The 17,640-nt window shown below is 35.7% G+C and overlaps 1 pseudogene; it reads left to right on the forward strand.

The window, feature by feature from the left end:
- The first annotated feature begins 2,611 nt into the window (after window positions 1-2,611).
- LOC134809570 (tigger transposable element-derived protein 1-like) lies at window positions 2,612-9,985 on the forward strand (annotated as a pseudogene).
- The last annotated feature ends 7,655 nt before the right edge of the window (window positions 9,986-17,640 follow it).

The following is a 17,640-nucleotide window of genomic DNA, read 5'->3' on the forward strand; positions in this document are numbered from 1 at the left end:
CTGAATGCCTTTAACAGTACCCAAGTCACTTCTTGAATGCTTTGCTGCTTAGAAATTTCTTCCACCAGAAACCATAAATCATCTCTCTCAAGTTCAAAGTTCCACAAATCTCTAGGGTGGGGGCAAAATGCCACCAGTCTCTTTGATAAAACATAATAAGGGTCACCTTTGCTCCAGTTCCCAACAAGTTCCTCATCTCTATCTGAGACCACCTCAGCCTGGACCTTATTGTCCATACCACTGTCAGGCTTTTGGTCAAAGCCATTCTGCAAGTCTCCAGGATGTTCCAAATGTTCCCACATTTTTCTGACTTCTTCTGAGCCCTCCAAACTGTTCCCTCCTCTGCCTGTTACCCAGTTCCAAAGTTGCTTCCACATTTTCGATTAGCTTTTCAGCAGCACCCAACTCCTGGTACCAATTTAGTATTAGTCATTTTCACGCTGCTGATAAAGAAATACCCAAGACTGGGCAACTTACAAAAGAAAGAAGTTTAATTGGACTTACAGTTACACGTGGCTGGGGAAGCATCACAATCATGGTGAAAGGCAAGGAAGAGCAAGTCACATTTTATGTGGATGGTGGCAGGCAAAAAGAGAGATTGTGCAGGGAACTTCTCTTTTTTAAAACCATCAGATCTCATGAGACTTATTCACTATTATGAAAACAGCACAGGAAAGACTCCCCCCTCCCCCATAATTCAATCACCTCCCAATGAGTTCCTCCGATGACACGTGGGAATTGTGGGAGTTACAATTCAAGATGAGATTTGGGTGGGAACATAGCCAAACCATATCAATGGCATGTAGAAAAAGAGTCAGTTAAGAAATTAAAATGGAAAATGAAGAATGATTCAATTAACATAAAAGAAGATAGGAAAAGCTAAACAGAGGATGAAAAATCAACTGAGATAACTTAAAAGCAAATAGTAAGATGATAAACTTAACACAATCATATCAATTATCATATTAAATATAAATAGACTATGCACTCTAATTAAAAGGCAGAGGCTGCGAGGCTGGATAAAACAGTAAGAATCAGCTACAGGTTATGCACAAGAAGCTCACTTTTCATATAAAGACACAAATATATTAAGAATAAAAGAATGAGAAAAGTTATACCATGCAAACAATAAGTATTAAAAATGCGATTTCATTATATCTTTATTAACCTTTATTATATCTTTACAATATAGTGATATATTAATATATCTTTTGCCTAAAAAACAACATCATGAAAGAAATTAGAAAATATCCAGAAGAAACTAATAATAAAAATATTACACATTAAAACATATAAAATATATCATTCAACAGGGAAAGGACAGTCTTTTTAATAGTGCTGGGAAAACTGGATATCCACATACAAAAGAATGAAGCTGGACTTTTGCTTTACGTCACATACAAAAATTAACTCAAAATGGATCCAAGACCTAAACATATGAGCTAAAACTATAAAATTCCTCTAAGAAAGCATAAGGAAAAAGCTTCATTTTATTAGATTCAGCAGTGATTTTTTGGATATGACACTAAAAGCACAAGAAATAACAGTAATGTAGATAAATTTGACTATGTCAAAATTTAAAATGTCTATGCATCAGAAGACACAATTAACAGTGTAAAAGGCAACTCATGGAATGCAAGAAAATATTTGCAAGTCATATCCAATAAGGGGTTAATATACAGAATATATAAAGGAACTGTAATTCAACAATAAAAAATGAACAGTCAAAATTTAAAAATGGACAAAAGAATAGCTATTTCTCAAAGAAGATAGATCAATGTCCAATAAACACATAAAAAGGTGCTCAGCATTACTAATCATATGGTAAATGCAAATTGAATGCACAATGACATATCACCACACATCCATTATTATGGCTTCTGTCAAAAAAAAAGGGTTGACAAGGATATGGAGAAATTGGAAACCTTGTGTACTCTTGACAGGAATGGAAAATAGTAGAGCAGCTGTGGAAAACAGTATAGTGGTTCCTCAAAAAACTAAAAATACAATTACTATATAACCCAGCTATTCCACTTCTGGGTATACACTCAAAAGAATTGAAAGCAGAGTCTCAAAGAAATAGTTATATACTCGTGTTCATATTAGCATTATTTGCAATGAGTGAAAACACCCTAATATCTGCTCATCAACAAATGAAAAGATAAACAAAATGGGGTATACACCTATAATGGAATATTACTCAGTCTTAAAAAGGCAGGAAATTCTGATATATGCTACAACATGAATTAACATTGAGGACATTATGCTAACTGAAATAAGCCCGTCACAAAAAGACAAATATTATATGATTCTACTTATATGAGGTAGCTAAAGTAGTCAAAATCAGAGACAGGAAGTAGAATGATGCTTTCCAAGGGCTGGGGGTAGGGGTGATGGGCAGTTGTTATTTAATGAGTATAGAGTTTCAGTTTTGTGAGATGAAGAATTCTGGAGATTGGTTGTACAAGAATGTGAATGTACTCAACATTATCAAACTGTACATTATAAAATGATTAAGATGGTCAGTTTTTGTTATGTGTATTTTACCAGAATTTTTAAAAATTGAAATAAACAACATATAGCATGCAGCTAAAAAGGTGATTAGAAGAAAATGTACGCTTTAAATGCTTCTAATACACAAGAAGAAAAGTTTATAATTAATGACCTAAGCTTTCACATTACAAAAACAGAAAAAGAAGAGAAAATTAAAGTCAAAGTAAGTAGAATGAAGTAAATAAGTAAATAACAACCATAAAAGTGGAAAGAGATGAAAAAATAATAATTAAAAAAAAGAAAATGAAAAACTGGTTTATTAGAAAAATAATTAAATTAACCCCTAGCAAGACTGATCATGAAAAAAAACACTAATTTCACTATCAGAAACAAAATTAATAATATATCTATAGGTCCTACAGATATTATAATGAGGGAATATTATAAATAATGTCAATAAATTCAACAACTAGATGAAATGGGCATATTCCTTGGGAAAATACAACTTACCAAATTCTGAATAGACCAGCACTATTGAAGAAATTAAATAAATGATAGGGGTCCTTACACAAACAAAACTCCAAACCCAGGTTGTTTCACATGAGTTCTATGAAACATTTAAGAAAGAAGTAATGTATTCATGCATAAATGTTTGGGGAAAATATGAAACAGTACATTTTATAGGTAAGCATAACCATAACCAAATTTGGCAAAGGCATTACAAGAAAACAGAATTCTAGGCCTCTATCCCTCATGAACATAGAAATAAAAATATTTAGCAAGTTGTTAATAAATTAAATCTAGAATTACATAAAAAGTTTATACATCATAAGCAGCTAGGATTTATTCCAGGGATGCAAAGATGGTTTAATAATTGTAAATCAACCAATGTAATTTAACTGATTAACAGAAAAAGGAAGGATAATATATGATCTATATGATCACCTCAATAGGTGCAGAAAAAGCATTTGACAAAATTAAGCACATATTCATAATTTTTAAAAAACAAAATCCTGAGAAATCTAAGAATAAAAGTAAATTTTATCAGTATGATAAAAGGCATCTATGAAAAACCTTTGGCCAGCAACCTGCCATGGTGAAACATTAAACACTGTCCCCTTAAAAACAAAAATGAGGAAAGTATATCACCACTACTTTTCACCATTGCATTGAAGATTTTAGCCCATGCAATAAAGCAAGGTTAAAAGGACAGATAGAAGAAGAAATAAAGTAGTCTTTATTTACAGAAAATATGATCATAGAAGTAGAAAGTACTAAGAATCTGCAAAAAATTTTTAAAACACTTTATTAAACTAATAATTTAGCAAAGTATTAGTATATAAGGTCAATCTACAAAAATCTATATTTCTATACAATTGGACAATAAAATTAAAAGATTTTTATAACAGTATCAAAAACATAGGACAACTCACATAATAGGAGAAAATATTTTCAAGTTTTCTATCTGAGAAGGAATTAATAACCAGAATACATAAGGTGCTCAAACAACTCAATAGGAAAACAATCTAATAATCCCATTAAAAATAGTGAAAAGATCCGAATAGCTATTTCTCAAATATGAATGACAGTCAGGTATGTGAAAATGTGCTCAACATTATTGATCATCAGGGAGTTGCAAATCGAAACTGCAATGAGATATCATCTCACCACAGTTCAAATGGCTTTTATCCAAAAGACAGGCAATAATGAATGCTGGTGAGGATGTAGTGAAAGGGGAACCTCTCATACACTGTGGGTGGGAATGTACATTAGTACAAACACTATGGAGAATGGTATGGGGGTTTCTCAAAAAAACTAAAAACAAAACTACCATATGATCCAGCAATATCATTGCTAGTTGTATACCCAAAAGAAAGCAAATCAGCGTATCGAAGAGATCTCAGCACTCCCATGTTTATTGCAGCATTATTGACAATAGCCAATTTTGGAGTCAACGTAAGTGTCCATCAATAGAGGAATGGATAAAGAAAACGTGTACATACACACAGTGGAGTACTATTCAACCATAAAATAGAAGGAGATCCTGTCAGTTGCAACAACATTGATGGAACTGGAGAATATTATATTAAGTGAAATAAGCTAGACACAGAAAGACACTCATTTATTTGTGGGAGCTAAAAATTAAAACAATTTATTCCATAGGGAAATGGAGAGTAAAATGACAGTTACCAGAAGCTGGAAAGTGTAGTAGAGGGGGTAAAGGGTTATGATAAATGGGTACAAAAAAATATTAGAATGAATAAATTCTGGTATTTGATAGCACAACAGGATGACTACATTTAACAATAATTTATGATACATTTATAAATAACTAAGAGTACAATTAGCATGTTTGTAAACATAAAGAAAGAAAAAATGCTTGAGAGGATGGATACCTCTTTTACCCTGATGTGATTATTACACATTGTATACCTGTATCAAAATATTTCATGTGCCCTGAAAATATATACACCTACTATGTACCCATAAAATTAAAAAACTTTAAAACTATATACAGTATTTAGAAATAAACATTTTTAAAAGACGTGTAGTACCTCTCCACTTGAGTCTTCAAAACATAACTGAGAGAAATTTAAAAAGGCCTGAATAAACAAAGAGACATAAAACATCTACCATTTGGAAGAGTGTCATTATCATTTCATTCCAAATTGATCTATGGAATAAACACAATACCAATCAAAATCTCATGGACTTTTTTTGGTAGAATTGACAAGTTGATTCTAAAAGTTATATAAAAATTCAAAGGACTTGGAATGGCTAAAAAAGTCTTGAGAAAGAACAAATTTGGAAGGTTCACTCTACCTGATTTCAAAACTTACTACAATGCAACAGTAATCAGGATAGTGTGGTATTAATGTAACTAAAGACAAATAGGTAATTGGAACATAATAGAGCCCAAAAATATACCCAGACATATCTTATCAACTGATTTTCCACAAATGTGTTAAGGCTATTCAATATGGACAGGACAATTGTGCTAAAGCAACCAGAAAAATGTGAGAAAAATAAATGAACCCCAACATCAACCCTTAAAATATACACAGACATTACTTTGAGATGGACTGTACACCTAAAATTAAAATCTGTAATTATAAAACTTCTAGAAGAAAATAGAATAAAGTTGTGACCTTGGAATAGGCAAATATTTCTCAATGAGAACAAAAATGTACTAATTATTTTAAAAGTCAGTGTTCTTCATCAAAATTAAAAAGTCTGCTAATCAGCAGACATATTAGGTAAATGAAAAAGCAAGCCTTAGATTGGAAGAATACTTGCATTACACACATGTGACAAAAGATTTAAAGCTAGAAGACAAAAGACAAGTATCCAATAAAAATATATGCCAAAATATGGAACAGACACTTTGCAAAAAAAGTTACATGAATGGTCAAAAAATACATTAAAAGTTGATCAAAGTCATAAGTTATTAGGGAAATCCAAAATAAAAATCACAATGGCCTATCACTTCAGACCCACAAGAACAGGTAGAATTAAAAAGATTGAAAACACCAAATGTTGGCAAAGATGTGGAAAATGAGAACCAATGGTACAACTACTTCAGAAAACTGTTCGTTACTTTCTTATAGATTTAGAGGTTTGCTGACCCCAGAATTTCTACTCCTAAATATATGCCAAGCATAAATCAAAATATGTGTTCACAAACAGGCTTCTAGAGGAACATACTTAGTCACTTTCTTTATAATAGAAAAACACAGTAAAGAATCCAAATATCCATCAATAGAAGAACTAAAAAGTAAATTGTATTATAGTTACATAACGGAATACTGCTTAGCCATAGGAATCTCCACAACACTGTGTTGAATTAAAAAAGCCAGACACAAGAATATATATTGTATGATTACATTTACATGAAGTTCACAAATAGGCAAAAGTTATCTATGATGATAGAAATTAAAATAGTGATTCTTTTGAGTACAGTGGCTCATAACTGTACTCTCTGGAGGCTGAAGTGGAAGAATTGCCTGATCCCAGGAGTTTGAAGCCAGACTGGACAACATAGCAAGACTCTATCTCTAGAAAAATAAAATTTCCAGTTGATAGCAGAGAAGAGATTGGAAGGAGGCAAATGGAGACTTTCTGGGTTGATGGAAATGCTCTATGTCCTGATTAAGCTGTTGGCTATACAAGTGCATATATTTGTTATAAATCATTGAATTATACACTTAAGATTGGTGCATTTCACACAACAAATTTTTACCTCCATTACAAAAAAATTAAATTTGTAAAAAGATAAATGAACAACATTCATAGACAAATCTTCCACACAAATAACTCTTGTGGTAGCTGGTAGTCCTAAAAAAAAAGAGAATACTTTAGGATATGTGCCCAGGTTCAAGATGTTTTAAGATATAACATTAAAAATTGTCTTTAGGGCTCAGAATTTGATCTCATGTCTTCAAGTACAACAGTATAGTTATACATTAAAGGTAAGAAGATTAAAAACAGAACTTTCTAAATTTCCCCAGAAACAGATTAGCTGATGAAGGAGTAGCAGCAGAAGCAGCAGCAATGACAACAGAACCAGAGTCCAAGGTTGATCTCTGTTGCTGTCTTTGCTCAGCTTTGCTTTGCAGACATAAGTGGGTCATTTGGTCTCTGTGGTTTTCACAGAGGCTTCTAATAAGAGGGTTAGTCAGGTCATTGGCTTTCTGAGAAACATCTTCCAAGAAGCACACTCAGATTGACTGTTTTCTAAGTGAATCTGATGGAATGCAGTTGCAAACATAAATATTGGAGGGGATGTGTGCCCCAAATTCACCTGGTTAATAATTACCATAATGATGTATTTTCCTGCTCTGACCCCAGTTGCCCAGCTCTCCAACAGACTAAAAGGGAATTATGTGAAGTCTTGATACAGAACTTGGTACAAGGAAGCCTATTCTCTGCCTTACTTCTCTGGCTACCCTTAAGTAGTAAATGAGCCCTCTAGAAGATGGACAGATGGGAGCATGGACTGGTTCTTATACAGGCACACCTCGTTTCATTGCACTTCACGTTATTGTGCTTCTCAATCACCAAGAGCAGTTATCTCTCTGTGGGACAGGACAATATTACTGAGATGGCCTGATATGCCTGTTTCACAGTGTCTTGGTTCATAATTAAAATAAAATTTAGGGTACATTTGGATCCTGTTGGTGTGAATGATGATCATTTAAGATTCTGTAGAATCTAGGATGACAGCTGAACAGTATAAGCATGAGTTTTATACTGTGGCCTTAAGGAATAAAGAAAGCTATTATTATAATTATAGGCATACGTCAGAGACATTGCAATACTGCATTTTTTTTCCACAAATTGAAGGTTTGTGGCAACTCTGCATTGAACAAGTATATAGGTGCCATTGTTTCCAACAGCATGTACTCACTTCATGTTTCTGTGTCTCATTTTGGTAATTCTCACAATATTTAAAACTTGTTTGTTATTATTATATCTGTTGTGATGATCTGTGATCAGTGATTTTTGGTGTTGCAATTGTAATTGTTTTGGGGTGCCACTAGCTGTGCTCATATAAAGCAGCAAACGTAATTAATAATGTGTGTTCTGACTGCTGCACTGTCAGGCTATTCCCCCATCTCTCTTTCTCTCCTTGGGCTTTTCTTATTTCCTGAGACACAAAAATCACAAAATTAGGCCAATTAATAATCCTACAGTTGCCTCTAAATGTTCAAGTGAAAGAAAGAGTTGCAAGTTTATTTAAATCAAAAGCTAGAAAAGATTAAGCTTAGTGAGGAAGGCATGTTGAAAGCCAAGATAAACCAACAGTTAGACTTCTTGCACCAAACAGATAGCCAAATGGTGAATGCAAAGGAAAAGTTCTTGAAGAAATTGAAAGTGCTACTCCAGTGAACACACAAACGACAAGAAAGTAAAACAGCTTTATTGCTGATGTACAGAAAGTTTGAGTAGCCTAGAGAGAACATCAAACCAGCTCCAACATTCCCTTAAGCTATAGCCTAATCCAGACCAAGACCCTAACTCTCTTCAACTCCATTAAGCCTAAGAGAGATTGACAGGCTGCAGAAGAATAGTTGGAAGCTAGCACAGGTTGGTTCATGAGGTTTAAGGAAAGAAGCCGTCACCATAACATAAAAGTGCAAGGTGACGCAGCAAGTGCTGATGTAGAGGCTGCGGAAAGTTATCCAACTTATCCAGAAGATCTAGCTAAGGTCATTAATGAAGGTGGCTACATGAAACAACAGATTTTCAATATAAATGAAACAGCCTTCTATTGGAAGAAGATGCCATCTGGACTTTCATAGCTAGAGAGGAGAAGTAGATGCCTGGCTTCAAAGGACAGGCTGACTCTCTTGCTAGGGGCAAATGCAGCTGGTGACTTTAAGGTGAAATCAATGTTCATTTACCATTCTGAAAACCCTAGGGCTCTTAAGAATGATGCTAAATCTACTCTGCCTGTGCTTTATTAATGGAACAACAAAGCCTGGACGACAGTACATCTTCTTACAACATTGTTTACTGAATTTTTTAAGTCCATAGTTGAGATCTCTTGCTTAGAAGAAAAGATTTTTTTCTAAATATTACTGGTTATTGACAATGCACCTAGTCACCCAACAGCTCTGACAGATGTGTACAAAGAGATTAATGTTGTTCTATGCCTATTAACACAACATCCATCCTGCAGCCCATGGATCAAGGAGTAATTTTAACTTTCAAGTCATATTACTTAAGAAATATATTTCATAAGGCTTTAGCTGCCATAGACAGTGATTCCTCTGATGGATGTGGTCAAAGTAAATGGAAAAACATCTGGAAAGGATTAACTATTTTAGATGCCATTAAGAACATTTGCGATTCATGGGAACTTGTCAAAATATCAACATCAACAAAAGTTTGGAAGAAGCTGATTCCAACTCTCGTGGGTGCCTTTGAAAGGCTCAAGAGTTCAGTAGAGAAAATAAATGCAGATGCGGTGGAACTAGCAAGAGAAGAAGAAAAAAATGGAGCCTGAAGATGTGACTGAATTGCTGCAGTCTCATGATGAAACTTGAATAGACGAGGTGTTGCTTCTTATTGATGAGCAAAGATGTTTTCTTGAGATGGAAATGTATTCCAGGTGAAGATGCTGCGAACGTTGTTAAAATGACGAGAAAGAATTTGGAATATTACATAAACTTAGTTGATAATGCAGCAGCAGAGCTTGAGAAAATTGACTCTAATTTTGAACAAAGTTCTGCTGTTGGTAAAATGCGATCAAATATCATTGCATATAACAGAGAAATCTTTCATTAAAAGAAGGGTCAGTCAATGAGGTAAACTTCACTCTTGCCTTATTTTGAGAAATTGCCACAGGCACCCCAACTTTCCACAAACTACCACCCTGATCAGTTAGAAGTCATCAGCATCAAGGCAAGACTTTCCATCAGCAGAAAGATCACAACTTGCCGAAGGAACAATTGACTGTCTGCCTTTTTTAACAATAAAGTATTTTTAATTAAGGTATGTACATCGTTTTTTAGACATGATGATATTGCATACTTAATAGACCACAGTATAGTGTAAATATAACTTTATATGCACTGGGAAACAAAAAAGTTTACATAACCTGCTTTATTGTGATATTTGCTTCATTGTGGTTGTATTAATCTGTTCTTATACTGCTATGAAGAAATACCTGAGCATGGGTAATTTATGATGAAAAAGAGGTTTAATAGATTCACAGTTCCACATGGTTGGGGAGGCCTCACAATCATGGTGGAAGGTGAAGGACAAGCAAAAGCACATCTTACATGGCAGCAGGCAAGGATGTGTGTGCAGGGGAGCTGCCTTTTTTTTTTTTTTTTTCTGAGACAGAGTTTCACCCTTGTCGCCCAGGCTGGAGTGCAGTGGTGTGATCTTGGTTCACTGCAACCTCCACCTCTAGGGTTCTGCTGCATCAGCCTCCCGAGTAGCTGGGATTACAGGCAGATGCCACCACATCCAGCTAATTTTTGTATTTTTAGTACAGACAAGGTTTTACCATGTGGCCAGGCTGGTCTCGAACTTCTGACCTCAGGTGACCTGCCCACCTCGGCCTCCCAAAGTGCTGGGATTACAGGCGTGAGCCACCGTGCCCTGCTGGGAACTGGTCTATATAAAACCATCAGATCTCCTGAGACTTATTCATTATCGTGAGAACAGCATGGGAAAAACTCACCCCCATAATTCAGTTACCTCCCACCAGGTCCTTCCCATGACACATGAGGATTATGGGAGTTAATATTCAAGATGAGATTTGGGTGGGGACACAGCCAAACCATATTAGTGGTGGTCTAGAACCAAATCCACAATATCTCCAAGGTATGCCTGTAATTATAGTAATAGCTTTCTTTATTCCCTAAGGCCACAGTGTCAAACTCATCCTTATATTGTCCAGCTGCATCCTAGATTCCACAGAATCTTAAACGATCATTATTCACACAAACAAGATTCAAATGTGCCCTAAATTTTATTTTAATTATGAACCCAGACACTGTGAAACACACATCAGGCCATCTGAGCAGTATTGTCCTGTACCACAGAGATAACTGCTCTTGGTGATTGTCAGAAAATTTGATTACTTTTCTATTGACTTTATGTAGAACCATAAAAATTTTGAAAAATTAATTAATATCTCAGTATTCATTTAGCTCGCTTCCACAATTGAAACTGCTCCTAGGCAGCTCCTTGGCTAGAGCATGATCAGTGACAACAGTATCACCTAGGTACACTTTAGTGACACTAATGGGTGCAGTAAATGGAGAAATGTTTGGCAAATGCTGTTACAGGGAATACTCCATTTTTCATTTACCTCTTAAGTCCTGCTTATCTCCTATTTTGTCACTTAGCCCGTTTCTCACTCCAAAGCAAACGACCAAAACCTAGTGTCTGGCTTAAAAAAAAAGACTTTATGCCAATCGTGCAATAAAAGGGAGTTCCCCAGAGGAAAAAAAAAAAAAAGCATACAGGTACACACACAACCACCCAACAAGACCCTCCATCCTTTCTTCACGATCCTATAAAAGGGACAAAGGGGAAGACAAACATTTATGGAGAGGGAGATTTTTCTCATAATGGCCCCAATAAATATGTTTGTTGTAGAGAAATAAATGTGAAGGGAAGACATGCAAGTCTGATGTTGAAGAAAGGCTTGTTCATGCTTAATACATTGGAAAAATTTTCAAGAGCTGTTCATCCATGTTAAAAAATATTACCCCTGTAATGCTGCCAAGGACAGGGAGACCTATGGTGACCAGCAGAGTAAGTGCTGGCCATCCAAGTTAAAGTGCCTGGGGGCAGAAATAATTTACGTACCCAATTTTTCCAGCATGTCAACAACTGAAATTTCAAGGAGGAATACATGTATCATGAGCATGCTTGTTTATAAACACACACATGCACACACATGGATGCACATACACCAGAAAGTCCCTGAGATATGCTTTTTGAAATATGCTTTTTGAATACATCTATCATGGGCATGTGGGCTACTTGTTTATAAACACACATATGCACACACATTAATGCACATACCCCAGAAAGTCCCTGAAATATGCTTTATGAAAGAAAAAAATAGAGCAGAGGAAACTGTGTTGACTACTTCTACTGACAAGCATCCTACTGCCTCCCCTATATCCCAGGATTATCTGTGGGCTGTGAAAATAATCTGAAAAACAATCCAAGGACACAGGATAATTCCAGAATACAGGGTTAAGGACAGTGGTATGCTTCAGTGACAAATAATAAGAAGACAAGCCACATATCTACAAGCTACTTCAAACCTTGTCCTCCAAGGCAAATTTCTGGAATTATTAAAGCCGGAAGAATTGGATAAGCATGATACCTTTCTTATGATTTATATGCCCAGTTAATTATTTAGCAAAAATTTGAGGGGTAATGAATATGTTTTGGTCACTGTCCTTGGTGCTGGGACTAATGCTTGAGAATCTGGCATTGTAAGTTAAAGCTCTAAAATAGTATTTTAAGCACATTATAAAGATAAACACAATGTTGTATTATTTGGTGAAAATGTTTATTTTTATGAGCTCTTTTTTTCCCCAAAATGTTCCAAACAATTCATATTCATTGCTTTGTTTCTTTCCTGCAAATGAGACTGTTCACCAGTAATAAGATAGTTAAAAATTCAGATTTCACAGTGGAATCGGGGTGGTACCAAATCCCTCTCTGCCTGTAGCAAAATTTATTGCAACTCTGAAAGCTCTCTGCCAATCACAATTATAATCACGAAACTGAACTAGTATTGCAGGTCATATAACCAAGTCTTCAAGGAGAGGATGACAAGATGGATAGGAATTTAATGGATTTATGGTATTAGACAATGATGAAAAATACCTGTCTGGACTAATCATAAACTTTTCTTTAGCTGCAATTAACCTCATGTTGAAATACTATGTGGCGGCTATGTAACTGATAGCACTTAAGGAAAGCAATGAATGTGTAATTGTCTGGTGCTTTTAGGAAAAAAAAAGACTCTTGAAAATGAACATTTTCACCCAATAATACAGCATTGTGCTTATATTTAGAATGTGCTTAAATATCATTTTAGAGCTTTAGCTCACAATGAGAGATTCTCAGGCATTAGTCCTAACACGAAGGACAATGACCAAAACAGATCTGTTGCCCCCCAAAAATTCTAAAGATTTTCTAAATAATTAACTAGACATAAAAGTAATAAAAAAGTATCATGCTTATTCAATCAATATAGTACAATTTGAAATGTATATTTAACAACAGAATGAAATCTATAGTTAAAGGACTAGACAATAAACTCCTTAAGAGAAGTGATCTTATTGTTTATTATCATTATGGTAGTTTTCTTCTTTTCCTCTCAATTTTGCATCCACCACATAGCACAAAACCTGAAGCATAACATTACTCTAATATTTGTTAAAAGTATATTCTGTAAATAAAGCCACTCCAGACACTGTCTCCGGTAAAAATAGTGCCTGCTCCCTGACCTACACTTCAAACCAGGTCATCTGCCTTCAGTTACCTTCCTTAGCAAGTATTTCGTCCTATAACAATCAGGAATTTTATTCTACCAGAGTGGGAAGGAAAATAATCAGTTAAGTTTGGAAAGATGAATGAATCATCATTGGATTTTACTTGATTTCTGTGGCATTTCTATGTTCTTCGTCCTGGATTCTTTACCTGATGTTTGACCTCAGCTGCTTGGGTGAACTTATCCATGTAGGTACTTGAAGGGTATTACCTCTTAATTATTTGCTGCCAGGATTTGCATCCACAGTTTTCTATGACCTAGATATGCCTATGTCTTCCATTTTAACTTACCTCTTCAGTGTCTCCTCTCGTTCTCTTTTCCCTTCTCAACCTTATTATGATCTATAATTGTCTTTAGAATCACAGATCATGGCAGAGCATTTCTGGTCTTCTACAACATAATAGAATTGAAAAGTGGGGCTCCATTAATATATATTATTGATATATTCATAGTTTCAGAATACATTACTTGATTATCTTAGTTTGGGTAGATAGAAATACTTACTTGTAGGCTTGTAAATTTTTTAATTAAAAAACTTTATTATTAACTATAGAACTAAGCCCACAAAATGCATAATGGAATTCAGAAAGCATAGAGTCACATTTGTCAAACAATTTGAATTTTGCACATAAGCTGAGTTTGAATTTAATAAATACTTACATTTACTATTTTAGTGTGTGTGTGTGTGTCTGCGTGTGCATGTGTGTGCATGAAGTACTGTTCTAATTTGGAATGTATAGTTCAACGCATCATAGAGTGACCATATATTGTCCAAACTGCGACACTTTTGAGAGTGAAAAGTGCATAGGGAATAATTATACCAGAACAATAGTCATAAATTGAGATGGTCCTGAGAAACCCAGGATGTCTGGTCACCCTCAAAGAAGTGACTGGGGCTCATTTTAACAGAACTGACAGACACCTGAAGGTAACCTGCCTGGGAACCTGCAACAGAGAAACTGGTCAGCAGGTGCCCCACACGTAGCCAGATTGTGAGTCATCAGTCTGGGAGAAATTGAGTTTTCAGTTTGGACTTTGGTGGTGTGTTGTAATCTGTTCCCTAGAGATCTGCCAAACTCCAGGTTGAACACATGGATCCTTAGAAATTATCCATCTTGAATCGTTTGGTATAAAAATAGATTTCAGAAGTCCCAGGGCAGATATTACAAGATTTCTATGAAAAAGAAATAAAGAATAGAAGTATAAACCTACAGGAATGGTGAAGCAAGGGGGATAATGGATGTTAGAAATACTGGCAAAGAGGGCAAAAATGTGCAGTTAGCTAATGATTACATGAATATAAATATGGAATATTTATTAAATAGGAAAATTAGGCCCTAAAAGAAGTCTTCTGTCACTGTTTTAATATCTCAGTTTTTGGTCATTTCCAAAACCAGGAGTTGAAGTGGGATCTATGTTACCTTGGAGATATAGTTTGGATGTGTGTCCCTGCCCAAATCTTATATTGAAACGTAATTTCCAATGTTGGAGGTGGGGCCTGATGGGAGGTGACTGGATGATGAGGGTGAATTTCTCATGAATGGTTTAGTACCATCTCCCTTGGCACTGTCCCTGCAATAGTGAGTGAGTTCTTGTGAGATCTGGTCATTTTAAACTGTGTGACACATCCCCCCTTGCACTTTTTTGCTCCTTCTTTCACCATGCGACATGCCTGCTCCCCCTTCACCTTCCACCATGATTGTAGGTTTCCTGAGGCCTCCCCAGAAGCTGAGCAGATGCCAGCATCATACTTCCTGTACAGCCTGCAGAACCGTGAGTCAGTTTAACCTCTTTTCTTTATAAATTACCCAGCCTTGGGTTTTTCTTTATAGCAATGAGAGAACAGCCTAACACACTTTGAGTTCTTAAAGATATGCACCATCTGTAATTTGCTTGTGTGCACCTAAAACCCCTTAAAAAGCAGATTCTTACATGTATCTTTCTGTCCTGAGTACAGATAGTTTGTTATTCTTTTGGTATAAGGTACTGGGTAGGCCTTCCAATATCCCCATTTCCTGGTCTACCTGCCCTGTGTGATCCCCTTCCCATCAGTATGGTTGAGATGTATGAATATGATACGATAATCATTCCCTTGATTGCGTAACATTATTTGACAAAGATAATGGAATAATCACTCCCATAATGAATTTGCTGGAAAAGCTGATTTTTGGTAAAGCTTAGTGTAAAGACCAAATGGGCTTCTTAGGATCTTCTGAATTGAATGAAACCTCCCAGGCACATGCAGTGGCTGGAAAACCACAGGCTAAGACATCATTAAAGTGGAAAGGAGGAGAAATGACACAGTCCCTGCACACAACAAATCCCAGAGCCAAGAGCTTCACTGAACTCACTCACAAACTTTCCCAAATTCACCAATCAGCTAGCTCTTTAAACTCACCCTCTTGGTGAAGGGACAGGCAAAGAGGCAGAAAGGCAACTCTAGGTGAGCTGCCTCTATGTAGGGCACCATGAAGGCAAGGGAAAATATGTTTCTCCCCCTACAGAGAATTGGGGATAAATAGTCATTGTTCTGTTTCTTTATCTTAGGTCTAGCTGGCTTAAATATGTCTCCCATCAAGTGAAGACATATGTGAGGCTAAATACAGAAGTCTTTAATAAAGCAAATTTTCAACTCAATAATAAAGCAAACAATCTAATTTTAAAAAGGGAAAAGATTTGAAGACATTTCACCAAAGAAGATATGTGAGTGGCCAATAAGCCACTGAAATATGCTCACATCAATAGTTATGAGGACTAATGTCCTTAGTCTAACTAAGGAAATGAAAACTGAAACCACCATGAAATATCAATACATTCCCTAGAGCAGCTGCGATTAAAAATCTGATAACACCCAGTGTTGATAGACATGTGCAGCATGTGGAAATCTCATATGCTACTGGTTGGATGCAAAATGGCACAGACACTTTGGAAAAGAGTTTGGAAGTTTCTTATAAAGTTAATTATATATTTACCTTACAATCGAACAATTCCACTGCTACATACTTACCTGAGAGGAATAAAAACATATGTCTCACATACAAAGTTGTAAGTGAATGTTCATAGCAGCTTTATTCATAATAGCCAAAAGCTGGAAAGAATCCAAATGACTATCAACTGGTGAATACCCAAATTATGGTATATCCATATAATACAGTGCAGACTACAAGTACACACAACAATATATTTGCATTTTAAAAGTATCATACTAAGTGAAAGAAATCCTTTATGAAAGACCACATGTTTTGTCATATATAAAATTCTCTAATAGGTAAAACTATAGTGACAGAAAACAAGTGAGAGATAGCTAAAAGCCAACATGGGGAAAAACGGTTGACTGACTGAGCACGAGGGAAACTTTCAGGCTGATGGAAATGTTCTATATCTTGAGGATGGGGGTTGCTACATGTTAAATCTCATGAGACTGATACTGTCTAAAGTGAGTAAATTGTATTTTACAAAATTATATTTCAATAAAGCTAATTTTTTAAAAATGCTGTAAAAATGACAATTTTGGTTTTAAGACTATTTAACCCTCAGGATACTGGAAAGTGACGATCAGGACTGCTGCATATGGTTATGTAAATTGTGTGTTTACGTAACTGTTCAGTTAAATGCAGACGCTCACTCAAGAATCCGAGTAGTACCAGCTGTCCACCGGCATGAATCATTTTCCTACTCTTGCCTCACCCAGAACAAGGGGCAGAGACCATCCAAAACCTGAACTGGTAATTAAATTGCCTTATAAGGTTTTAGTTAAGAAATCTTATCCACAAAAGTTCAGAAACTTCAACGAAGTACCAGGTTTTATTAATGTCATATCTAGTAGAAAGGGGACTGGATAAATATTAATACAGGTAGTACACAACTCCTTGTTTGTCTGCTTCATACCCTTTTACATGGATACCATGTCTCCCCTATGTTGCAATTACCCAGTTCACTCAGCATAAATTAGGTGTGATATTGCTCTGCCCTTGCTCCAGGTCCCAAGGGTGGGCTTATAACCCAGGCCCAGGCAGAGTATTTCATCTCCTTAGCTATGATATTTGATTCATGGAAGGTCATGTGACCCAAGAAGGCCATCAGGAGATTGTGAGGTAAAAAGACCGTAT

Source organism: Pan troglodytes, chromosome 1 (genome assembly GCF_028858775.2).
Source record: "Pan troglodytes isolate AG18354 chromosome 1, NHGRI_mPanTro3-v2.0_pri, whole genome shotgun sequence".
Taxonomy (NCBI): domain Eukaryota; kingdom Metazoa; phylum Chordata; class Mammalia; order Primates; family Hominidae; genus Pan; species Pan troglodytes.